General features: G+C 39.2%; 1 long non-coding RNA gene across 1 annotated transcript; it reads left to right on the top strand.

Moving 5' to 3' along the window:
* The first annotated feature begins 15,550 nt into the window (after positions 1–15,550).
* LOC138685873 (uncharacterized) lies at positions 15,551–26,340 on the top strand. The gene is made up of 3 exons (XR_011325255.1): positions 15,551–16,013; positions 18,388–18,492; positions 24,715–26,340. It is a non-coding gene; the product is annotated as an uncharacterized lncRNA (long non-coding RNA).
* Positions 26,341–27,009: the final 669 nt, after the last annotated feature.

Here is a 27,009-nt window from a genome sequence, read left to right as displayed (position 1 = left end):
AGTCCTTAAACCAAGACTCAGAATTGAGTAAACATGTATATGTCTAATAAACATGTAACTAGCAGCAAAAGGGTAGAGTATGGTAGCTTTGAACAAAGCTCTGTTCCTATAAATACAATGGCATCAGCTTTCACATACATTAGGTCTTGGCTGAGTTTTATTTACTGCCCCACTGCAACCCGCAAAATCCTTTTCCTCATCAGTGTGCTATATAAATGTTCTGGTTAGTAAATAATCCCCAACTGTACTTCTTGGCCCTGTGTTATTTTCTACATTGAAATGTATTTGCCATCTATTGACCTAGTACCTACACAAGCTAAAACCTATTGAATCTGACTGCATTGTTCCTCATTATTTACCCTGCCTCCAATTGCTTCCAGATGGTACCATGTTACAATGACTCTATTCATTCCTCCCTAGAAGGCCCAGAGGGTGGCAATGGACAACCTTCCCTAAGAGCCCTCCTTTCTGCAGGCATAGAAGGGACCACATTCATCCTGACTCCATTCATCCACAGTCATGACATGAGAATGTTTTCAAAGGGTAGTAAAAAACTGTCAAGAAGCTACTGATGATACCCAAGTTAGTATTTCTTCTTCTAGGGACACAGTGAAAATCATCTCAGATGTGGTACAATACTTGCAGGATACTGAAACGGAAATTCCTGCTCAGGTGACATGTCACAGATGGGCCTCAAAAGGAAAGGCCATTTTGGGGAACAAAACATCATCTCTTAGCTGACACATTTAACTACTGGATCAAAGAGGGGGGAATCACACAGAGAAAGATGATAGAGAAGAATTTCAGAGGGACTGATGCAATTAACAGTGTTTTCTGAGACAGCAGAGACTAAAAGAAACAAGAAATTTGTTCTGAACTTCCACATCCATTGATTTTCAATGATCTATTTTTCCTACTTTTTGAGATTCAATTAAATTGAAGGTAGCCATGTCTTTGACAAAAGCAGCAATAATAACAATCCTCCAAGTATTTATAAACCTTTTATTCCTTCCATTGGAATATCTCAGGGGAGTTCGTAAGTATGAACTTCTCAAGTGGTGAAGTACTATTCTACTTATTTTACCAATGGGGAAATTGCAGCAAAGGACAGGTTTGGTTATGTGTCCAATAGGTCACATAGGAAGTAGAAACTGTTACTTAACATTAACCTGGAGCCTTAAGCATTAGTCACTAGATTTTCTTTGGGGTTTGGGGACACTAGATGCCAGTAACAAGTTTGGCTGAGTAAGTCTAGAACAAGCTCTGATAAGTGTGTGCTGTTCAGGCAGCTGATAGGTTACGGTGAACCGCAAGAGCAAACAATATCACCCTTTAATGCAGCACACTTGAATCTGACAGACAAAAGCTTAACATTATCCAATGGCTGGCAGTCGACTCCTGAAGAAGTCCAACTGGAAATCAAGTGGCATCTCTTGGACCACTTCGCACCACTTAAATGAGAACAGAGCAGCTGGAAAGCTACCTAAGCCAGCAAGTTAAAGCCATCACAGCTCTTTTGTTGCAAAAAGAATCCAGCTCAGAAAGGTTTTGCCTCCTCAGGAGTGCTGGAGCAACCCTTTTCAACAAAACGCTACACAGATTCTGGTGCTAAGTTTGCAGCTTCAAAGAGGATTCAAAATGAGGTGGGATAATGTATGGCCCAGCTGTAAAATTGGACAGCAGGGAGACCGCAGTAGCTACACAGGGCAAAATTGCCCTGGTCTCAGTCTATTTACTCATCTTCAGTGGGGTGAAACTGTAGCTTTTCCCTTGTGGTTTTTTAGTTTAATTTCTCTTTGCTGCTTGTGGAAATGTGAAATAGTTAACAACCTTGTTTCAATAATATATAATTCTGAAGGAGGAAAAATTGGGGACCTAAGGAACCTGGCTTTTTTTCCCCTCCCTTATTATAAAGTCATTTTTCAAATCACCTTTCTGACACATTTGTCCATATTGATTAGCTGCTTTTAGAATGACATTGTCTGACCTGTCTAAATCCATCAATTGCTCTCCTGCTGATGCTTAATTCCCAGGCTACTTTAGCTTCTAATGGTATGGTATGAATATTATTCATAAAGTCTTTTTGCTGAAAAGATCAATAATCACGTACATCTTAAGTTTGCTTTCTGGGTGTTGTTCAACTAGCCCTTTAACTGGCCACAGACTCTTCTATTTTCCTTTTATCACTGTAGACTGTAAATGTTTCATTAGTAGCATTTACAGAGTACATACTTGATACTATATCCCCAGGAGTTTCAAGTGAGTTATTAGGAACTTGTTCAGCATTAGGATTAATGCATATTCCCAGTAGTTTTCACTGCATTTCCATTCTGTGTGCCACAAACTCTACTGTTAAATATGTTTTGTCCACTTAGAAACTGTTTGGTAGGGAAGGCATGCCTTAATTGTTCCCAAGACATTGGGTAATGCTCTACTGATGGGCCTAAGGTTGAACTAATAGGCAAGTAAGATGCAGTTTAGCTTCAGCAGGTTTTAAAGTACTAATGAGGCACAATATACTGAAGTTAGGAACTTGTCAAGACAGGCAGTTAATGTAAAAAGTTGAAACAACCTTTACTTTTTTTTTCTTTAAAAACCCAATGCTGAGAGCATATATTTAAGTTAAATATTTTCTAGATTAATGGACAGATATTTGCCTTACAAAACCTGAAGAATTCAAACACCACCTGAATTTTACTAGAAGTATATTATTAAAAGAGTTTATAGGAAAGACTTTTCAAAACTAGACCCCCAAGTTGAACAAAGGACAAAATGTATCTGCCTGAACACTAGTAGGTCAATATGCTTGTAAAATACAGAGTTTTCAGTTTGCAAAATGTGCAGGTTGGATATCCTGTATTCCAAGCTGCAGTTTACTCAATTGCTTGTCTATATTTAGCAGCCTTTGCAAGCTGGGAAATTTTAGAGTCTTTAAAGTACAAATACTGACTAGTCACCATTGTAACTTTACGACATTTTCCTGGAAGCCCTCTCAGAACAAAAATGCAAGATTCTAGGTATTTTAGTAACTACAGGATTGATTGGAACTTCATTGGATTTTAACTACTGCATGCCAGCCTGTTGTGTTCAGTGACATAAAATATTTCATTTTCATTTTATGACATAAAAGTCTAAATGTCCTTCTGCTGAGATGTATCAATCAAATCAGAGGTTCAAATGGAATATTATCTTGATGCTGGTATGAGAGTGAAAATGATGCTTTAGTTCACAGTTAATCGGTACCAAATGTCTTCGCAGTCAATAACAGACTTCTGCATATACTTTTGCAGAGCCATTACTTCAGGGTTCATAAAGTGGAACACAGCACTTCTGACAATGCTGTAGGATTTATTTATTTTTTTTTAGAACATAAAAATGTTGCTTACATTGAAAAGGAAAAATCAAACTCGTTTTTAGAAGGATCATTTTAAGAGAGGCATTTCAAACAATTAAAGCCCAAGTGTTTTGTGGATAGTGATATTTCACAGATGTTTAAAGAATGGTTATAACCTGCCCAAATCCATTTTTTATGAAGACCACTGGGGAGCTGCAACAGTGGGTAGGGACACTTCAGGCTACGCAATAGGATTTTTTTTTTTTTTTTAATGTGACCACCTCTCTGGCCATAGAGCACATGGTTAGTGTGGGTAAGTGGAATGTAATCTTCTCTGCACTTCAAAAGCTCAAACTGTTTTAATGCTGAGAGATGAACAAAACCATTTAATTAATTAAAAAGCAACTTGGCTTATATTACACTTACACCTTAAGCGGGCTTTTTCTTACACAGCTCAACACACATGCTTAGTATACGGACTTTTAGTTGCATGCTTTACAAATTTAATGCAAGCCTATACCAAGTGGACAGTACATGCCCCAAATACTGTGTCTAGGGGCTCAGTGGAACTGTGGAGCACAGGTACTTTTCTTCCATAAGAGCTATTCAGCACCATGTTAAATTTCCTCAGTCAGGCACTCTGTTGAAATATTCAAATGAAAGCTGTTGCTGTAATTATAGAAAAACAGAATTTAGGGTTTGGTTGTTTTTTCTGTATCTTTCTTGCAGTAAAAGAATAAAAAGATGACTGAACTGCTTAAATGTTAGAAAAAGAAGGTATGACCTGCAGGTAGAAACCCAATCTGAAAAAAAAAAAAAAAGTGCAAAAGATGAAGTGCTAAGCCTCCAGGCTAGACTGCATGCTGATTTCCAATGACTTGGCATGGGAATGAGCACATACCAAAAGGCCTCAATCAGTCAACCAACCAAAATTTGACTTTTTGCACCTCTCTACCAGAATCCTTCAAGTCCATGTTGTTGCCCAAGTCAATGCTCAGTTTCATAGGAATGCAGGATCGCCTTGAGTCTGTGACTCTCCAAGTACAGGAGAAAAGGACTCAGCCTCTGCAGTCTGCGTTCCTGAATAAAAACAGTCTGCTTTACCCACTGTACTGGAGCACAACGGGGGACAGGTAGCCTTTTGCACCTGAAAGCCACAGAAAACATTTCTGCACATGCTTTTGATGCTTCTCCTGGCATGCTGCCACTCTTCTCTCTCCCTATGTACAGCTAGGCCATGTAAGAGTGGCTAAGTTTTCATGAAACAGATACCTGAGACGGCTCTGCAGAAAGACATCAGGGGATAAAACCTAATAAGTGAAAACCTGCAAAATTTTGGTGGTATGAATTGCTTCTTATTTTCCTTAACAAGTTGCCCTCCTCTAAGGGAGACCTGAATCAGAACCTAAAGAGGCTCAAATGAACTTCCAGGATTGGACACTGAATGTTACTCTTAAGAAGATTTCATTTGGTCCCTTACCTGTACCAGCAACACATCAAACATTTCCCTCCCACACACAGATATACCTTGTTACTTTGCTTTTGCTGATCCTTCACAAGACGACCTCCTTTGCAGCTTCTTATAAGTCAGTTTGAAAGTGCTGCTGTACTGTGCTTAACCCTGACTCAAAGGACAAAAGTCACTATGCTGCAAGGAATACTGCAGCATTTGTGGTGGTTAACACTTATACCTTACTGCTAACCTTGTGCTTTCTGCCCACCACATCACGGAGTTTTTCTGGACTTGGTATCAAGTAGCAGGGAAGAAAGGGAGAAATCCAAATAAAGTAATTGCTCTGAAGGCTTGCTGCAACATAATTTATGATGCTTCCTTAGCAAATGACTAAGTAAGGCTTAATTTAATATTATTGTAGAGATTTTCACAGTAATATCCTTTTTCTTCTAAGCAAGGTAGATAATATTGATGAAGTTGCCAAGTAATTACAACAGCAAAGCAAATGTATGGCATTGTGCCCCTACAATTCCCTCTTCTGGCCACCCAGCAAGCACCTCAGCAAGCAAGGATACAGGCCACTGACAGTAGAAGAAATGGTTTTATTTATTAATTGTGAAGCTCCAGGTTACAGAAATGCCACTCAGGCTTGCTATGCTTCCCATATAAATAATTGATCATTTTATAGCTCAGCGCAGTTACTATGAGAGCACATAATGCACAAAGGATCAGGCATTTGTTGATACTTAGTGCAGCATGTCAGTAATCCAGTGGAAGCCAGACAAAATTTGTTCACATGGTTCCTTCTTTCACCCACTATTTGACAAGACCATAGGCTGAATGTAGTTGTGGGAACTGCTAGTTCTAACAAAAAAAAACCTATAGAGCATACCACCTCACCCTTTGCAGGATCATCTTGCTCTATCATTGCCAGTAGATTTCTTGGAAATATCTGAAAGTCAATGAGGGTCCCTTCAAATGGCAAGCACCTTGCCTCACCATCCTGAAGGTTAATCAGGCACATTTACAAATCTTAGTCCTCCGGATCCTATACTATGTCACTTGGTCAATCCAACCCACTAGTTTCCAACACAGTCCATGCTTTTCATCTTCATTGAGGCATCTAGCAGTCAGAGAACCTGGCAGAAGCACAACTAGAGGAGACACTGCAATAATCCTTCCCTCTATGGATGGCTCTGCTGCCATGACTATGTCTGACACAGCCTTAGCCTGATTAAGTTTAATGTAAGAATAACGTTCCTCAGCATGAGACACTTCTGGATCTCTTTTTCAAGATGTTCCATCTCAACCACAAAGATGGTTGTCAAATGCACCAACAATCGTCCTTGCATACCTATGAAGTATGGATGCATGCACCCAGATGCAATAAAAAAGAATGACTACATGCTGACCTGCACATGCTAAAGAGAGCTTCAGAGACTACAAGCATTATCAGTGAAATAGCTGTCTTCCCTGACAACAGCAAAGTTTACTGCAGCAGCTCCTGTGGTGGATTTCACTCCTCAAGTCTCTTTCATGTCCTATTGTATCATAACACATCCAGTCCAAGAGGTAAGACATGTTCCCAAAGCCGATGAAAAGGAGCTGACAAAAGCACTTAAGCCAAACTTACATTTTGTCCTAAATTGACGCCTGTGATTTAATGACACTTAGAGTAACAATTAAAGCAAACTATGGAAGTGAGTAAACAAAAGCCATTTCCTGCATTTGCTCATGCTTTAGGAAAAGGCTTGGAAATTCCAACTTTCCAACTCATGTCCTTACCAGTACATGAGCATGAAAGCCTTTTTTCTTATGCATATGGACTGACTCAGGATTTTTTTTTCAGCTATGACTAACTGCTCCCAATTATCTAACATAAATTACATGGTAATTTACTCTGGTTAAAAAATGGTAAGATTTTTTTGCCATTTACTCTGGTAAAAAAAAGTTTCAGTTATCTGCCCAGTGGATCAACTTTTATTTTCCTCCTACATGTCAGAACTGCCAACTTGATAGCATGGAAGTCTGCATGCCCTACAAGACACACCTGTACAGTAAATAAAGCAGCAAGTTATGTCTCCCCACTACTGTACTGCAGTGTTTCAAGCTTCCTTTGGAAGGACAATCACAAAGAATTAGAATATAAATCCTTTCTAATGTCCATTCAATCCTTGGTCTATCTGCTATCACTGCTAAGCAGAGTGCCAATTAGTGTCACTTGTAATGGTGGTTTCTGTACTACGAACATTCTTCAACTGGGAATTGGACTAAAAGACCATCATCTCATTTCACACTGGAAACCAAAACAGTCATCATACAGTAATAACTTTTGGTCACTACTAACCCAGACCTCATCAAACCAGTGACCTTGAAATGAAAAGGTCCGTGTCCCATTCCCCTTCCTTCCATTTCTCAAGCAGAACAGCAATGCCAAGAGTTCTTAGGATTGGAAGGAATCCAAATGTAATGGATATGTCATTGAACCCTGAGCCCTAAACTGGAAGCCAGTGAGATCTATTCTCTACCACTCTTCTAAGGGAAGATTAAAAAAACAACCCAAACAACACCTCCCAAAAACCAAAAAACCAAGGATTCAATTTTCAGCAACAGGCTATGAACTGTGCAATACCTACAAAACTCATAATCACTGACCCCAGGACATCTCTCACCACCAGCTGATAACCATCCAACATTTTCCTATTGCAACCACCTTTGCTGTAGTCTGATTTATATGTAGAACATTGCATATTTTGGACTCAGTCCAGTGTAACTGACCACTTAAATTACTGGGTCCTTATTTATTTGAATTATTAGTTCAGACTAATTGAAGAGGTTTGTTACCGAGCCAATGCTGCTGTTACCCCTGTACAACTTCAGCCAAGAAGTAAGGTTGTTTGGAATAACAGAGATTAAATTTTGGTTTACTGTCTTTTATTTCTACTTTAAAAAGTTATAAATACTATATTAACTGGGTTTTAATATACATGGTGATCTCTTTAATTTCCACTCTTTTTATGTTGGTTTTTTTTTTGTACAACAGTTGCTGTCTTTTCACTTTCAGAAAATCAAGACCTAGAATTTAAAGTGAGATCTGTGTATAACTATATATACATATATGCATATATGTGCTATAAAAATTACAGCACAAATATCTACATATGCTGTCAGTTTTAGACACATTAATCTAAGGCTCTGAAAATATTCAATATGTGAGCATCCTACTTTTAGGTCCATGATATTTAAAATTACTAAGGCTGGCTTTTGCATCACACATCAGGCTTTTCTCTGTTAAAAAAATAACAACTCTAAATCTGTTTTTTCATGCCCAAGTAGTCCTTTACGAGACATATAAGGAAATGCAGTGTGGATTGTCACGAACAGAGCAATAATCATAAAATTAGAAACAAAAGAATCAGACAGAACAAAGCTTTTTTTTAAAGATTCTAAATCACACACAAAACATTTGTTCTGCTCCAGCTCTTTGTGAACTAATTGGCTCTCCTGGAGGGACAGGTAATTGTACTTGACTACACAAGCTGTCCTGAAGCTCCCTTGGAAAGCTCCAGTAAGCTTCCAGTGTTAGCAGCCATCAAGGATTTCACAGGTCAGGCATCGGATCGATACAGCTAAAAGCAGCAGGGACTGTAATGTCGACAGCAGGTTTCAGAAAACGCTGCAAGTGCCAGTTTGTTCCCCTTCATGCAGAAGCTCAAGACAGCTTAATTAACCCTTGGAAAATACAATTTATCCAGAGGCTCTGCGGGTCTGTACTAGGCCTTATTGGTGAACTGATAGCAGAGATACTGTAGCTGGCAGCTCTGAATTCCCATTTCCCCCTTTAATGCTGTTTCAGTTAGGATGCAAACAAAACATGATTTTAGGTGAACATGTTCGCCTTGTCCTGAAGAGCATGCTACAGGATGCCACGAAGGCAGCTGTTTTGTTAGAACTCACTTGTGATTTCAGCAGGAGCCTGGCCCAGCAGGTGCATTGATCACTCATGTCTTGGGTTGTGTGTGTGTCTGAGCGCGTGCATATGTGTGTGAGAGAGAAAAAGAGAGAGGGGGAAAGAGTCATCTCCCACAGGTCTAAATGCTTCTTTGCCCTCTTGTAAAGATGTTCCCTTGTTAGTTGTCTATTTTTACTGTCTTTTAATACCACATTGCCATGAAAAGTACAGACAAGGTAATTTTCCACATCCCCAAACACCTACATTTTAGAAGACAAAGAACTTGCCAGGGGTGACAGACCAGTAAGAAGTTAGCTTGTCTGATGTGATATTCAAATTTGTGTCTCCAATGTCAGGCCAACAGACAGAAGGGTTTTTCCTTCCACAGCTCTTTTCAAGCTAAGGAAATCTTCTTAGAAGACATGCGCAGAACAACTAAGAAAGGAAAAATATCCCAAGTTACTGAGGCTTACCAATTTTAACATATAAATCTGCCTGTGAATTCAATTAAATTATTTAAAATATTAACTGCTTACACTTCCATTAGTACTGTTTTTAATTTGTATAATTTCAATTAAATCATGTAAATGTATCTTGTTCATTTTATATTTACTTCCTTTAGTGAATGAAAACGTGCTGCTTTTTTTCCAGAACAGTGAACTCACTGGAGTAAGCAAGGTAGGTACCACTTTCTTTCCACTGTTTTTTTCCTGTTTCTGATGGTAAAAGACCATGTGGATGAGTAGGTTGAAGCAGATAAAAATCAAGTCAGAAGGAGATTTTTTTGTGTGTGTGCAGAGCTCTGCTCTGACATATTCTAAGGAGTGTTATTCATTAGAATCTGTAAGAGCAAAATCCAAATCTGTCATAGCTCAAAAAATTCAATTTTAATAATATCAACAAAGAGCTTTTACATTCCCACAATACAGTTTAAAAACTAAATCCTCCTGTTAATTATCAGGGAGTGCAGGCTCTCCAAGGTTGAGTACCTATTTCTGTTTAAAGGTCGACACTAAGTGCTTTAAAATCCACATACTTGCTCAAATTGCCTTGAAATTTGGTGTGCCTCATGGGGATGCAAGGTAAGGTTAGAGTCATAAGCTTAGGGTCATGTTTGCCTGTGCTTTTCAAGATATGGCTTGAAAAAACAGCTTCTCCTAAGTGATAAAATTCTGATAAACTGTTTTTTCTGTTCTTGCATATCCTTAGTGGATCAAACCACAGCCTTCCACAATGCTCCAAATGTTCTTAACATTCAACATTTGGCACCCCAAATAGGTAAGTGTCTAAACTCCTGATCCTAAGGGACTACAGAATATTTTAGGATTCTGAAATCAAAAATGGCTTCCACTTTACAGACCAACTTTAGAATGAGCTGGGTGGTACAAGAGGATGAATAATTTTAACTTACTGTATACCTAGTGGCAGTTTGCATTTGATCCTCAAAAGGAATTCTGAAAACCAACTGAGTAGGTATTATTAGTAATGCAAAAACCTTTGACAAAGACATACTTTATTATTTGGGGTAAATACAGTTAAAATATTTTTTGAAAAATAAAGCAAGTTACACACACAAGTTCTTGCTTTGGAGGACAGGGGAACTAATGAACAGTGAGGAGACCAAGGAAGGAAGAGCATTTTAAGGGCAGTGGGGAGCCAGAGAGGAAGGTCGTAAAATCCTGCAAAGAACTTGAGGAGATGAGGGAAGAAGGGGGTGAGCAACTCACACGCTTTTTCTCCCCCCTTACTTGTGTTTCAGGAGTTTCAGAGGCTCCTCCACATTTGCATCAGGTCCTGGGGAAACCCTGTTCCTCTGGGAAGTAAGGATGGGTGTCCAAAAGCATGTCCTGTGCACATGCAAGAAATAGAATTTTAAATCTGTGAAAACCAGGACATTCAAAGTCAGGTACCTGCCACCTCTTTGTAGGGGGGACATGATGGAATAGGCCAGCCCTCACAGATGACTTGGACAAAGGCACAGGGAACAAGGCCACAGAGGTGGGCTAATAAGAAGTCATCAGGATACAAAAAAGTAATCTTATGACCTTATTTCTAAAGGAATATTGGCTTAATGAGACAGGAGAAAGGGCCTAGGAATGGTGGCTAGGGAGGCTCTGTTTTTTTTTAAGAAAATTACAAAGACAGATTCACTCACTAGTTTTATACTGCATATTTAAAATTCCTGTAACCATCCCATAATAAAAAAAAAAGCCCAAATGTTGGGCAATGTGACATATTTGTGATTTCTCTGTTAGTAAGCAGGAATTTCTGATTACATAAAGCATCTGCTTGCTGGTGGTGTTGTGAGGAAAATATGGCATGAGTTGATGACCATACGCTTAGTTATTTCCCTGCAACAATTTGTTGAGGGGGCTGTCTCAGCTTAGGGCATGTAGCGTCAGCCCTATCAGGAGAAAGTAAAGTTGAGCTTTAATGCTGTTTAAGCTCAACGTGTCTTAAATTCATGCATGTCCCTACGTATATAAAGATGCATGCTTCATTCAAACTCCATGCAATCTCATCCATTTGTTTTTACTGAGAGCTTTGATATTGACAGTTTGAAAGTGTCATATACAGTCCAGTACCACTGGCCCTTCCTTTTCCACTTTTACATACTTATAAATTTTTGGGGGCAATGCTATCACAAAACACCAAATGCAGAGTTTGCATAATCTTATATATGTGTGTGATGGGTTAACCCTGGCTGGATGCCAGGTGCCCACCAAAGCCATTCTATCACTCCCCCTCCTCAGCTGGACAGGGGAGAGAAAAATATAACAAAGAGCTTGCAGGTCGAGATAAGGACAGGAGAGATCATTCACCAATTACCATCACAGGCAAAACAGACTCAGTTTGGGGAAAATTAGCTCAATTTATTACAAATCAACCAGAGTAAGGTAATGAGAAATAAAACCAAATCTCAGAACACCTTCCCTCCACCCCTCTCTTCTTCCCGGGCACAACTTCACTCCCGGATTTCTCTACCCAACCCCCCCAGCGGCACAGGGAGACGGGGATGGGGTTTACAGTCATCACATGTTATCTTCTGCCACTTCATCCTCCTCAGGGGGAGGGCTCATCACACTCTTCCCCTGCTCCAGCGTGGGGTCCCACCCATGGGAGACAGTCCTCCACGAACTTCTCCAACGTGGGCCCTTCCCATGGGCTGCAGTTCTTCACGAACTGCTCCAGCATGGGTCCTTTCCATGGTGTGCAGTCCTTCAGGAGCACACTGCTCCAGCGTGGGTCCCCCACGGGGTCACAAGTCCTGCCAGAAAACCTGCTCCAGCGTGGGCTCCTCTCTCCACAGATCCACAGGTCCTGCCAGGAGACTGCTCCAGCGCGGGGTTCCCATGGGGTCACAGCCTCCTTCGGGAACCCACCTGCTCCGGCATAGGGTCCTCCACAGGCTGCAGGTGGAGATCTGCTCCACCGTGGACCTCCATGGACTGCAGGGGGACAGCCTGCCTCACCATGGCCTTCACCACGGGCTGCAGGGGAATCTCTGCTCTGGCGCCTGGAGCATCTCCTCCCCCTCCTTCTTCACTGACCTTGGTGTCCACAGGGTTGTTTCTCTTACATGTTCTCACTCCTCTCTCTGGCGGCTGTTTTCTCCCTGCCCCAACTTTTTTTTCCTTCTTAAAAATGTTATCACAGAGGCGTTACCACTATCGCTGATTGGCTCGGCCTTGGCCGGCGGCGGGTCCGTCTTAGAGCTGGCTGGTATTGGCTCTCTCGAACACAGGGGAAGCTTCCAGCAACTTCTTACAGAAGCCACCCCTGTAACTCCTCCCCCCTGCTACCAAAACCTTGCCACACAAAACCAATACAATGTGGAATGGGACATCCATGTATGTGCTACTGTTGTGTATTAATCAGTAAAGTGTTCTGAATAGTAATTCTCTCAATAATAAATGTGGTTTAAAACATCCCCAAACTGTTGTTGTAGTAAGGCTGAAATACCTTAGAAGTTCCAGCTGAAAAGAGTACTTGAAGAGAAAATACCCCAATATGAAATTTCCAAGAGGAAATTTGGCTAGGACCAAAAATGGGTCATTTTGCTTGTACAAAATTTAGTCTAAGAAACTTTTGACAGTGGTATCACTTATTGTAAGTATGACTTTTTCTGTCATTGTTTCAGAGAACAGACAGACTTTGAAAAACAGTATATAACCTTTTGGATTTGATCTAATTAGATTTTTAATATTTCATTCATATATTCCCCCGATGTATCACATAAAAATCATGCAAAATACAAGTTTATCAAGCCATAAATTCATTCCTTTTAAGTTTTGTTTTCTTTAGGTTCAGTGACTTAACTCTTCTAAACTTTCATCACCATCATCCACATACAGCCAAATGATTTCAGAAAGCCAAAGGCATGAGTTAAATCTTATAAAAACTGCTCCATGAAGGAAGGATAAAACTACATCAACAAGAGGTAGGAAGAGCCTTTTGTAAGGCTGCAATACAAGAAACTTTGTTAAATCTCCTGTAAGAATGCCACAGCAGAGCTGCTTGTCCATCTGTTGCTGAAACACATACACCTCCTGGCACCACATCTAACAGCATCAGATTCACAATGGTGTTGGATTAGGGTTTCCTGGGGGTGCTCAGCCAGGACATGTAACCTTTTCAGCCACGATCTAAGCTTCAAGCAGTAAAAGAGGAAATGCAGCTAGAGCATATCAAAGTTGCCTAAAAAACCCCCAAGCCATTGCCTCCCTTCAGAATGCGCCCAGTGTACTCTGAAACATGTATTGTCCCCTTCTGACCACATTACAAGGAAGTTGATTGCTGTTTTTTTAAAGAGTCCTCATTGTAGTTTGACATACATATGCCTGCTACAGCATTCAGGCATGTGAGTCTGCAGGTATGTACAATTGATTATTCACAAGAAGAATGCTTATAGAAGCCAGTGAAACTGCACTGCAGAAGCCTGTCTTGCAAACGTGAGCACGGATCATGCTCCTGTTAACAGCAGACAGCTAAAACTGCAGATGTCCAGAGCATATTGCCAAGAATGCGCTAGAGGTCAGAACTGCTGCTCTAGGTTGGCACAAAGGGAATGAGAAGGGGAAGCAGGTGGCATAAAGACAGTCAATACAAACCCAAGTGAGAGACAGAAGTGTACCTGACACTCCTGGGTGAGCAGCATGCTGCCCATTGTGAAGAAAGTCTTAGCTTCTCATAATTATACACACTTAATAGAGTTGAATTTACTATGTGAACCAATAGCTGTATTTTCTCCAAGCCCAAACAGATCATGATAGAATTAGATTGAGCAAGATGGCCCAAAAACTGGGGAAACACTGGAACATTAGGTGTTGTCAGAAAAGATCACCACAGCCATGAAAACCGCCAGCCATTGCTTTACCCCAGAATGGGGAGACATAGAGGACTGGTACAGAATTAAGACAGAATCAGGTCAGGAAAGTCATCCTACTACTCCTATTGCTGCCAGAAAGAGAAGATAATCTTGCTACTTTTGAAAGGAACAACTGCCTTTTGCAGCAGTTTAAGTAACCTGGCCTAAACATGTCAGGAGAACTAATTTGCTTTTCAAATCTAGCCAAGATATACCAACGTCCAGCCAAATTCCTGAGAAGTGTAATGGTTCATGATTTTACAGACAGCAAAGACATTTTCCCATAAGAAATAACATAATAGAAGAGGGATGGACTCAGGGACTTAAAAAATACACACCATTTAAGTGCACAGGGTCAGTATGGTGAGACAGAAGATCTTTCCAATTATCCTAGCAACACTGCTCATAAAAGTAAGATCTAAATGGTGGGAATGCAGAAGAGGTATGCTACTGTGTAGCCACACGGTGATACTCCATGCATTTCTATCAGCATTAATGTGATACATAAATATTACTTAAACATTAAAAACACTGAAAAGTATCTTATGTGTTATTTTAACATAAAGAAGTTCTCATCAGGCACCACTTCAGTGCAACTGGTTGGCTCAGGGCAGTCTCTGTCAGAAGGGTGAAGGAATAATTATGATAATGGGTTAATTGATGGTCAACCCCTAACATGATGGTTAGAGAAGTCACAGACACTGACACATTACTGTATAGACACAACAGCTCACAAAGCCAGAAGTCTTTGCTAACCATAGAAATCTGTTGCTCTAGGTAGCTACCTACAGGTGAAGTTAGTCCCAGTTTTCTCTTTAGAGGTGTTGTGGCTCCATTATCTGAGATTTTTAAGGCCCACCCCTCCGAAAGCAATCCTGGGCAATAAGCATATATAAGAGGTTTTTTGCCTTGCTAGAAAAAGAACATAAGGACCATATGGTTAGAAAGGGACAGGCTTCAGTTTCTTTGTCAGCATGAGGACTATGTGCTCTAAAGCACAGAATAAAACTTCTGAAAACTGTGGGAGAAAATGGTTAGCATAAGCTATTAACACCGTAACTTTCTACATGTGCTGGGCAAGTATCCTGTGAAATAGCAGGACTTTTCTGTGGTTACAGGGACTATAAAGCAACCCTCAACAACTGTTTAGATAGGAACCTGTTTTAAATCCTGAAAGCCTGGAATCACTTTATTTAGTCAGCAGTGGGGCAAAAGATGATTTAGAAATAGCTTCCTGGTGTGTCTGGAAATACATCTGTATTTCATCATTTAATGGAACAAACATGGCATAGTTCAAATGCAGGAATCTGTTATATAGATGATGTGTTCATTAAAGGTACAAATTAAGAAGCTCCTTTGGGAAGATCAGCCTATTCTGAAGGTCACTGTCAGGTCAGATTTATTCCAAAGCAGCTTCTTTTTACAGAACCTGGAACTAACACACTTCTCTTACATGCTCAGCTTTTGTTCAGCTGAGTTTTTATTTGTGTTTTGCTTTTTAATTTCAGAGAAGCCCCAAACTTCGGCATACTCAGTGCTGTCTTTACAACATTTAAAACCTTCATGCTGCAGTATCATACCTGGCGAGAGCTGACACTTGCCATGGCTGTCATTCCATTTCTGCTGATGATGGCAAGGCTCCTAAGCCTGAGCTGTGTGCACTGAGCCCTGTTTCCCCTGCAGCTTCACTCCAGCCACAGACTACACTTTGCATTTCTGAGCAGAGGAGAAGCAGCATAGCTGTCCCTTATCCTTCTCACCCCAGTTGGATCTCACATCACAATAAAGCAGCATTACAACTGTACAGAAGAACAAAAGCTCAGCATGAGAAGGATCTGAAAAGTTTTTCTGTGAACAAGTGAAAGAGAAAGGAGTGTGGAGTGGTCTAGAAAGGAAGAACTGGGAGGTAAGGTGGGGCTTTCCAAGAAGAGGGGAGTGCAATGGGAAGGGAAAAGCAAGGGAAAAAGCAAAAGGATTAATAGGAAGAACAGGGTGAAAATGCTAGCAGAAAGACAGACAAGGAAGGAAAGGTCTGGTAGCTATACATTTATGTATATATATACACATCTATTTCAGTCTTCGATACTGATTTCCTGTGGGACCTTAGAAGAGGCATGACTCTTTCATGTGCACATGTAGAGGGAAGATAAGAGACACTTCCACCTCACAAGAAAGTGGCAGCAGTTTCAGCTACTTGGAATGAAATACTGCTGCTTATATAGGTTCTATCTGTACCAGAACAACTACTACTGTTTTTGTGTAAAAAGTGGGTAGTGAAAGTAATCAATGCAAAAGCTTAAATAGTTTATTGTGGCAAGCCAGGCTGAGGAAAAATACACAAAATCTTATCTTTTCTTCTCCAAGCAGTTAGCCAAAAACTCGAGAGTCTTAGGACTTTATTCTAGTTAAAGGCAGAACTGGCAATGGAGCTGTGTATCCCCTCCAAGCAATTCTGTTCATCTGTAAAGAGCATATAAAGCTCCATTTCCCTGAAGACAGCAGGGCTCAACAAGAAGCACTTTTTTTGCTCAAATTCCAAGACCCCTTCTCAGTCAGCGCCTAAGCATTCCTCCCTGGGATTTTTCTGTGACCCAAACACCTGGACTTGTTTTTCTTCTCTCTCCTGTACTCAGAAATGCAGATGCACACATTCAGTTAATTCCACTTGTTATGTGGTAGATGTATCAGTCCCTGGAAATATATCTTAGTGCTATTTGTCCTCACTTCTGTTCAATTTTGACAGACAGAGATATGGTGTGTCATGTTTGGATCAAAAGTAAAAAAAAAATTGCCCCTTCTGAAGCCTAGATGGTGGGACAATTCCTAGACTCACCACCTGTTTGTTCACTGTATTAGCCTCTCTCAAAAATGAGCAAATTATCTAATAAAGTTGTATCGCATCCAGGATCTTTTTTATTCTTTCATTGTTGTCCTCTGATACTTGAAGTATCTCATAAAGCCCTAGGTTTCTTGGGGTATTGTGAGTCAATACAAATTTCAGCTCTTATTCTAAAAGATTGTTAACCTTGCCATTAAAAAGAAAAGTTGGAAAACATGAAATCATAGAAACCCAGGAGATAAATAAAAACCCTGACAAACATTTACTTAATCACATAAAGTCAATGCTAAAATGTTATACATGGATATATATTTTTGAACACTTGAGACTGACAATTCTGCAGATTTAACAACTGAATTTTCAAGTTACATAGAATTTACATCACAGATAAGAGACTTACAGCTACTTCCCAGCAAAAGCAAATCCATGTATGTAGGAGCTGTGTCCATAACTGTCAGAAAGCTTCAATAATTTTTAACTCTACCTAGTTGAAATGGAAATGTCATCACTTTACTGTAAGTCCTTAATACAGGTAATAAGTCTGATGAGATGGTCCTTATAGAAGATCTTATTCAGACTAGAAAATACAATAAGATACATGAATATAGCAAGAAGCTGCAGATACCTTCAGCCTACACTTCTGTCAGGATTAGAATTTGAAAATTCTAATTCTCAAACCTGCAGTTGTGGGTGACTTCCTATCATGTGAAATATTAAAAAGTACTAAAGGGTAAATTACTTTCAGAAATCAACTTTTCTTTAAAGAAAAAAAACCAACCCAAACCAAACAACCCAACACCATCAAAACCCAAACAAAAATTCCCACAAACATAACCAGAGAAATAAAAAAGGATGCTCTAAGTACTTGCAGGAATTTGGAAATCCTGTAGATTTCTGAATAGGAAGATATTTACATTTGTATTAGATCACAAATATCTTGTTAACTTTTTAGGTCAAAAAGTTAAATGTTTTAAAAAAAGCTCTTATATCTTATCAGTAAGTGAAAGAATCTGCCAAGTAATTTCAGTGAAATCAGTCAAATCAATGGAACACTTTACAGATGCATGACTCTGCATGTTCAGAGTTTACAACACTATGCAGGGGCGGACAGCAGAAAACTGGCTTGCAATCACCTGCTAAAGCCAGCTAAAAAATACAGAAATGGATGCAATCTTTAGCTGCCATTACACACAATAGATCTACCATCACCACAGCATTTTCCAAGAATGAAAATTCTGAAATCTTGCAGAGCCTCAAAGAAAAACTGAATCAGACTGAAAGTATACCTATCCCAGGGAAGATAATCCTGTTAAAAAAATTATGTCTGAGACTCAGATAGGGTTCCTTCTGAATTCGTCTCAAGAGCCAAACACTATAAGGAGAAAAGATATAGACCATATTTTGTGATGTTTATGTATAATGACAAAGGTCTTGTTGACAGAATTGCTTGGAAGAATCTCCTGAGAGACTGGGATAAATGTCAAATCAGCAAACAGTAATTTTGGGTGCCATATTTATAGATGACTGGAGAATAGAGCAGAGACTGGTAAGTACAAAGCAGTCCGCTGAGTCTGGCAATGCAGTCTATTAGGAAAACATGACAGAGCATAAGGAGCAAATGTTCCCCATAATGTGCTATAACGCTAAAGACTGCCAAACATGCTTTAAGCAATATGGCCTCCAAGAAGACTTCTGAAATTCTTTTTATTATGGTTTTTGCATAAATCCTTCCAAAACTTTTCAAACATCACCTTTATATCTGAAGAATTCTAAACATTTGCAGAAAAAAAAAGATAACAAACACACTGACTGGCTTCTTATCACCTTGACTCAAATAGGTTTGCAAAGATTTTGGTCCAAATATCAGCATGATAGAAATGGTATTTTTGGGAAAGGCATCCTATCCACTCTATTGATGAGTCACCACATAACTAATCTAACCTTTTCTTCCTGTGCTGACCTCCAAACCATGCTACGTTGAAGTCCAGCTGACCTATTTAAAAATACCATCTTTGAATCCAATATACCATCTTTGAATCCAATTTCCATTTTCACATGAAAGAATAACATGATAAACAAACAGGAAAAAAGTAAAAAAGCAGAAGTGAAAGAAGGAAGAACCAAGTATTATGTTCTAAGCTTTGTTTCCACAGAACACAATGAGTTTTCCATTGACTTAATTGAGCTGGGACTTTACTTCAAGTGGGTGGGGAGAAGGAAAAGAAAATAGAACAGTACTTAGATTTGTAATATAACTTGTAGCTACACAATGTAAAAAGATTAAAAGGAACTGAGATAAGTAATTTATCTAGTAGATAAAATCATAAGACTTTTCACATCTTTGAAAACCTTCTGCAAGTAGCAGTTGTGTAGAAGACAGTTACCTTCCCTTTATTTAATAAACTAAATTTTCATACCACTAGACCAAACAGGCTTTTTGATGTTATACAAACCTTGACTAAATTCAAATTATTCTAGATATTCTGTTCTATATGTTACAATTTACTCAGTGGATTTGTTCCAAATTATAGAAAAATGACAAATCATTAATAATGATATTTCTTAAATGATAATTTTAACAAGGGGTAAAAAAACAGAGGAGAAAGCAAAATACCTGAAAGAATTTTCACTTGATTTAAAATAAAAAAAAATCATTTAAATTAAACTGTATTTAACTGTGAAAAGCTATTTTTGTAGCAGGTTGGAATATTACATATCTGTCTTACAAGATACACTTCCATGAATTAAAATATAAAAATATAATATCCATATATGTTTTAAACACATTCTTGGTAATCTGCAAATCATCTGATATGTCACTATCTTCCTGGGCTACCAAGAGCACTGTAGCCTACTTCAAAAACACTAAGCAAATGCACTTTAATACAGGCTTGCTAGTTTGCTGCTTTTCTTGGAAGTCAATGGTTTAATTAAAACAAACAAACAAACACAACAAACAAAACCGCACAGAGATACAGATGTTTTGTGAAAAAAATCCAAATTCTTATGAATGCTTGTTATACACCTTGGACAGGCATCTGCAAAACAGATGCAAGTTTCATGAAAATCTAAACAGATAAAGGTGAATTTGTTTGGTTCCCTTTGGTACTTCACACTTCTGCCAAATATCCATTAATTATGTCATCAGACTAATTATCTGTTGTACCTCACCAAAGCAGAGACCTGAGATTTGTTTGGATTCCATTTAAACCCTAGAAGCAACTTCAATACTCTGATCACATCAGTAAAAGCATGTGCTTGTACCCTACTTTCAACTGCTTCCCCTTCCAAAGCAGTAAAAGTTCTTTAACAGGTTCCCCCCCCCGCCCCGCTCCTTTTTATGATAGTCCATAGTCTCAAGCTTGGTGCAGACAAAAGACTTACACTTGTAAGTTCGTAGTTTGATGCATAAACTACAAAGCTTTTGCTTTCTTTGCAAGACTGCAAAATCCTCAAATGACCTCATATGCGAGCATCATATGTCACTTGGGACAGCCCATCACATACTAGCTCACAGCACACTATAAGCTATGAGGTTTTTTTCAAAAAAAAACTTAAAAGTATGTTGCATACCTTAACAGCAACTAGTAAAACAGAAGAATAACACACTGAACTCTTGGACTTTTCAACACTTCGTCTACATTTGTTTCATCTGCTTGTGTTTCTTGACTCATTCAAATGTCAGCATGAAATTCACACTTATAAACACAGCCCTCTAAGCATTCATGGTTTTTACTGTGCATTTTGAACAAGCTTTTTGATATTTTCATTTTACAACCAATTAATGAAAAACCACTCTGAGCTATAAAGAGGAAATAATGTCAGGTTCTGACAGATGTTTTGCATGCGTGCTGCATTTATTACAATGTTTTCACTGTAAAGCTGGAAAGAGAAGCTGCAAATAATACTATTTTGTTTACCACTGCACCTTAAAAATACATCTTGGGGAACCCTCAGGAAAATCAATGAAAAATCATTCCAGACATTGAAAACAAAGTTCCTTGAAGTTACAGAAGTCTCCAACATTCCTGCCCCCCAAAATAAAAGCTAGGTTCTTTCCTTATTCTCTTTTACTTCTCTTTTTACAATCTCCTTAAACCTGGAATGTAAAATATCTGTTACCCTTTTTCCACTTACTACACTTGGATGTCCTTTGCCTTCTGTTCTCTGGATTTCACTGCACGAATCAGAAGCTGAATGACTATCACTAGAACCATTCTGCAGAGGGTGAGCCTGTGTCTTTATCACAATGATTGTTGTTTGCAGTAGTCTCATAAAACTGTTTTGTCCCCAGCTACAGAGTTCAATAGGGAGACGGTTTTTATGCTTTTGCTATTTAGAAATGAGCTCTTTGTTTAATCCCTAAACCTCCTTCTTCTTCCCTTCAATATTTTTTTTAAAAGCTATATTATGCCAGCAATTTTTCTTCTTCCATCAAGAAAAAAATCTCTCCTTGCTATAATAACAAAAATTTAAAAATCAAATTACCCTTGAACTTTACCAAATGGCCTTGTACAAAACATCCCAGACTAGCCAATGAAAAGAACACAAATCTTTTAACACTTAGACACTTGCTTAAGTTCTGCCTTTTCTAACTGAAAATTATACTGACTTTTTCATCAGCCTGCCTCACACAGTTGCACTACAGCAACACTCAGCATCAGCAACACAGTGTCATCTAGGGCAGCGTGGCTCTGAGAAGGATAGAGCTCAACTGAAGAAGAGAATTCCTCTGAGGGCTGCAGTGTAGTCCCTCATGAAGCTTATCAGGAATCACAAGCACAGCTGCATTAAGGCTCTCTGTACTAAGCAGTAGGTTGCTCATGACAGCAACTGCTCACTAAAGGAGATGAACAAAAACACAGGAGCAGGAGGGTTTCCACAGGGCAAGGTAACTTTTCTGCCATGGACTGACACCAAGTTTTTGCTCAGTGTTACTAAGACCCTCTAGAGAGGCCATTCTCGAAACAGATCAAAGGTGATCTGGCAGTTACCAAGCACACACGCTTATTTAATCAGGAAGCCTGCATAAGAACACTGATGAAATTAAAGCCTTGCATTAGACAAATACAAAAGCATCACAGTATCAAGGAGTCGAGAAATACAGAGTAGTGCCCAGAGAGTGAGTTTGGAATTATCTTACACTTCCCTTTTGCCAAAAAATCAGCTTGTAATAGTACAGAAGAACTGGGGACAAGAAATATCTCCCAAGACCTAGAAACAAACCTCACTCCCTTGTGCATTTAGCTATTAAAAAAGAGATTTAAAAGTCACAGTGAAACTCCACTATAGAGTCAAGGAACAAAGCACATGAGAGCTAGAGAATGGCAAGATCACTGATAGCTTGAGGGAAACTTTGAGAACATCTATACTTGGTGACTGGCCATCTTTCCGTCCTGGAAGAGGAAGGAGAGCCTGTATCTAGCCTGTATGCATTATACAGTTGATGAAATGAGAAGGCATTCCCGGCACAGTATGCTTTCAAATCTGTGGTTCCAGAGTTTGTAAAGAAGGCTTAGCAGCACTGCAGATGTTTTGAGGCCTGGACGGGTGCTGGATTAAAGCCGATAGCAAGGATTCCCTGGAGGCCATCAGCTTTTGGTTGCGGTGCTCCTTATACATATGTTCTCACCATACTGCACAGTACTTATAGCCCTTCTATACTGTTAGTACGTGGTAGGCTCATCTTCTGTATGGGTAACATTTACCTTGGCTGCATTATTGCTTTTTCACATGCCTTGTGAACAAATTTACAAACAGCTGCTTTATAGATTTTCTGCCACCTATTAGAATAGGGAATGTAACTCAATTTTCTTTGTGCATATTGTCTCTCTCATTTGGATTCAGGTGCCCTTCACTCTTTAAGAGTACGGTCAGCTCTTTAAGAGAGAAAAAAGTGCAAGATTGTATTTCTCAATCCAAACGGGACGCTATCTACATGGTGATACTGCTGCTGGTTTACACATGGCTCTTGTAGTGTTTATAATGGTTTCATAAGAATGCGAATACAATTCAATATAACTTTATAAAGCTATGCTGCATACAATTACTGTATAGCTACAGTTACTACTTTCTCCTTAACAAAGTTTCATGCCCACCTCTTCCAGAAATTTAGCCACATGCCTATCAAAACCTCTCACCAAAATTCCTAGGATGCCAGGTAGTTTCTAGCGCCCTTTCCCCAAGCATTAACTGCATCAGGTGCTGAACTGAGCCACATCAACAGAAAGGATACATTGGAGAAGATTTACTGGCTTACTCTGTGTATACACAGGCAGTGATTTAATAGGGGAGAATGGAAGGTGCGGGTTTTTTCCCTGCTCCAGCCCCCTAGAGACAGGAAGAGAGTCATAAGTATGTAGGTTTCTTTTCCCAGGTAACAAGTGATAGGACAAGAAGAAACAGCCTCAAGTTGCACCAGGAGAGGTTTAGATTGGATATTAGGAAAAACATCTTCACTGAGAGGGTTATCAAGCACTGGAACAGGCTGCTGAGGGAAGTGGTTGAGTCACCATCCCTGGAGGTTATTTAAAAGACGTGTAGACATAGCACTTAGGGACATGGTTTATTGGTGGACTTGGCAGTGTTAGGTTTACAGTTGACCTCAATGATCTTAAGGGTCTTTTCCAACCTAAATGATTCTATGATTCTAGAATGTGAACAAGGGGATGGACTGGGATAGATTATTAGAGCTTAATGACCCCTTGAGTAATTTGTTGTTGATATTTAGTCAGAGGAGGCAGCAGAACAAGAGAAGAGAGCCATAAGCAAAGGGAAGGATATCTCTGGAGATTGTCTAGGGTTTGGTGCATATGTAAACAAAAGTTAGTACATGCTTGCAATGGTTATGCTAAACAGCTGTTTCATTATTTATGTAAAAAGTAGTAGCATATGAAGACTAGGATTCTTGGAAGGAAATCTTTTTTCTTTTCCTAAAGACATGCCTCTGGATTCCTGCAAATGATATTTATATCCTTAAGGGATTTCATCAAATGCCTTCTCATGACAATCTACTTTCCATAAAGCCCCTAGCTGATGAACCACTCAACTACAGTAGGTCACTGTAGTGATATAATGATAATGTCAGGGACAGACACTTATACAAGGCAGTAAGGCAGTTTTATGTTATACAAGCAGAAAAATTGTAGTCATCTCAATGGAATTTCTAGTTATTTCAGTTACAGTACTTTATTCTGGAGTTGCTTTTACCTTCTTGGTGCAATTTTCCAAGTGGGGCTTGACACAGTTTGCAAACAGTACATTCAGCACAACAAAGTCTGTGTACCATTGGTATTGCTGCTGGAAAGTTCCCTATGTAACTAAAGAATTCAAAGATGGTCTAAACAACAACTGCTTCCCAAACCTGTCTGCCCCAAATTTCAGTAGCAATCTCCTTTCTACCCAAGCCACTCCACCCACAGGCCACTCCAGAACATGAGCTGCAAGGTGGACAACACAAAGCCTTGAACATCTGCTCTCTTTATCTCATGCTCCCTCCAAAGAGAGATTCTTGTAATCTACATACTAGTGATGATACCATGCAAGCCTCTTGTGATTTATGCATAATGCTGTAAAAAACTACAGTGAGCTCTTCTTTCCTCCCTTTCTGCCAACTTTTTCTCCATTCTCATTTAATCTTCTAATCTTTGGAAATGTTTCTGCCACTTGGACTCTAACTGAGCAGAATCCTTTCTTTTGAGTACTCAATTGTTCAAGTTCCCTTGGACCTCTGTAGCCTCATGTGTGCAAAAACCCTGCTCTGTTTCAGTACTGCAAAAGTTATGGGAGACCTCAAAGAATTGTCCAGAGCTTCCAGGATTGTGCCCAGAGAGCACGAGAATGGCCACTGTGCAACTCCTTACTGCAAAATGAAACTGACCGTGCAAACATGTGACAGTGTCTAAGGAAACATTCAGCTCAGCTTTCTACTACTCAGCAATTCCGTGACAAGGTGGCTTCAGAGTTAATAACTACTTTGCCTTTCTATGTGAGCAAAATTTATAAGCACCAAAAAAAAAAAAAAAAAAAAGACTGTCAGATGAACAGACCCCTCAATACTTACTGCCTCTGGCATAAAAGTCTGTAATCCATTCATTAGTTACCTCCAGGTCATTGTTTCTCCAACAAATTTATAGCTTAATGTCTTTGAGCCCATCTTCCCCAGTGATGCTGAAGCGCAGACACTACAGAAGTAGGTTAAATGGTATTTTTAGAGGCTCTAAGTATCTCAATATAAAGAACTATGGACCACTACTGAAATGTAAATGATATTCACATTAATTAAATAATAAAATACTTCAAACTGATGTATACAAGATATATAATGATATATGTACCGCTAGGTTACTATGTATAGACTTGAATGAGTACTTGTGCATATTTTTCTTAAAGGTAACAGTAAAAGCCTGTTGGTTTTGGTCAGATGAAACGTTGAATGTGTTCCCAAACAAATCTATCACAGTGGAACAGGAAAATTTACCCCGTCTTCTTACTGTCCACATAGTACACACAGATGATCCTGAGTCATGAATGTAGACACTGTCTGTAAGGTGCTGTACAAACAAAGCAACAGAAAGATGGCTTCTACTACCACAAAACATTTTTACTTTGTGATCATAAGCTACATTTCAGAGAGCAGCCACTTCCACCTCTTTATTTCTACCATGTTTGCTATGGGAAAGATCCAGTCCTAACAAAGGCCTGTGGATGCCACTGTAATATACCTCTGTTATTAGTGCAGATGAAAGCAATCAGAAAAAATGTAAATTGTAATAAAACTGCCAGACATTCAATAACAAACTATTACAGCTTTCAAGTGACAGGGAAGCTCTAGCCCTGAGCAATTTGATTTAACTTTGAAGATTGATATAACTTCAGAATAGGTCCTGCTTTGTGTACTGGCATTGGACCAGATGACCTCAAGAGGTCCTTTTCAGCCTAAATTCCATGATTTTGTGAAATTACAGTTACCAAAGTGAAATATAAAATGTTTTGAACTTATATGCAATATTAATTTACACCTTCAAACTGTAACTTGTATGTATGGTATAATTAGTTCCATGAGCAACCTAAAAGCCTTCATTAGATGTGATGAATCACAAGAATTTATGTAACATCTAAGGAATCAAATCCCCAATAAAGAAATTAATACAAAGAGAAATCAGATATTTCATACAAAAGCTTTCTATAACCAAAGTCCTTTTATCATCATGGGCAACTTACAGACTCTCCTGCCTAAAGATGGTAGTTTAATAGTCATGCTTGAGACTTGGACCTGTTCTTGCTTCACCTTTTCTTCTAAACTATGGATGCATTTCCACCAGTGTTTTAGTTCAGATCAGGGTTATACTTTTGAAGCAAAGCTCCTATTTGTCTCCCTTTGTCATGCCTTCATTTATGTTACAGAACAGTTGTGGAGTATGAGAACTGACTGCTTTTGGAGTGAATAAAGCTATGTGAATGTGAATTTTGGAGTGGATGTGAATATATCTAGACAGGTATTTCCTGGAGAGTTCTAGGATACTGACGCTGTTAAGCAGAGTTGCCTTTTTCAACTCTGTACATCAAGCATTACTAAAAACTAACCCTGTGATATACCTAAAGGGTAAGTAAATATGATCCATATATTACTAATGATGGGAAGAGAAGCTGAACATAATGGCTTACCCAGTTAACAACACAGCTTTGGCAGAGCAACTGATAGAAAGCCAGCAGCGTCCTGACTTCCTGCTCCCCTCCCTTCTTAGGAATTGAAATGTCCGTAAATGAGAACTATTGCAAGCTACTGCTCAGCGGGCCAAAAGTCCTTTTAATGCCCCAGCATGGAAGGAACAGTTTATGGCTTTCATACAACCTTTGGCGCCCTATTTGCAACTTTGAGAGATGACTGCTGTAATTTGTCCTAATGCCCATCCCCTGGCTTGCTCACAAATTCACAGTTTCACTGCTGTGTCTATATAATACCTTAAATATTGGCAATATAGTCTCCATTCAGCACTTAAAGCAAGTATGGAGTGTACTGTAGTAAAACAAACAGCTGTACCCTACACAGAATAGTTCAAAC

Source organism: Haliaeetus albicilla, chromosome 7 (genome assembly GCF_947461875.1).
Source record: "Haliaeetus albicilla chromosome 7, bHalAlb1.1, whole genome shotgun sequence".
Lineage (NCBI taxonomy): Eukaryota > Metazoa > Chordata > Aves > Accipitriformes > Accipitridae > Haliaeetus > Haliaeetus albicilla.
This window is presented reverse-complemented; position numbering and strand designations above follow the sequence as displayed.